Below are 781 nucleotides of genomic sequence, written 5' to 3'. Positions count from 1 at the left end.
TTTTTTTTTATGGTGACATTAGTTAATGAAATCCAGTAAGTTTCAGGTGTACAATTCAACAGTAAGGCATATATATATTGCATTGTGTGTTCACTGCCCATAGTTAGATTTCTTTCTGTCACCATATATTTGACCTCTTTTACTCCGCCTATTTCCTCTCTCTCTCTCCCCCTACTCTTTGATAACCACTAGTCTATAGTCCATGTCCATGGGTCTCTGTTTGTTTGGTGCTTTTAGGTTTATATCCCACATATGAGTGATATTATGTGGTTTTCAACTTTTTCTGTCTGGCTTATTTCACTTAGCATGATTATCTCGAGGCCCATCCATGTTGTCACCAATGGCAGTATTTCATCTCTTCTTATGGCCAAGTAATATTCTATTGTATATATGCATTACAGCTTCTTTATCCAATCATCGTAGGACAATTTTGTTGCTTCCATGTCCTGGCCAATGTGAATAATGCTGCTATGAACACTGGTATGCAAATATCTTTTTGGATATGGGTTTTCAAGTCTTTGGGGTAAATACCCAGTAGAGGGATTGCTGGATCATATGATAGATCAATTCTTAGTTTTTTGAAGAACCTCTATACTGTTTTCCATAGTAGCTGTACCAATTTGAAATCTCACCAGCAGTGTATGAGGATTCCTTTTCCTCCACATCCTGTCCAAAACTTGATATTACTTGTCCTGTTGATTATAGCTATTCTAAGAGGTGTGAGATGGTATCTCATTGTGGTTTTGATTTGCATTTCCCTAATAGCTAGTGATGTTGAGCA

This window comes from Pteropus alecto, unplaced genomic scaffold (assembly GCF_000325575.1).
Source record: "Pteropus alecto unplaced genomic scaffold, ASM32557v1 scaffold164, whole genome shotgun sequence".
In the NCBI taxonomy this organism is placed as follows: Eukaryota; Metazoa; Chordata; class Mammalia; order Chiroptera; family Pteropodidae; genus Pteropus; species Pteropus alecto.
Note: the sequence above shows the minus strand (reverse complement) of the source record.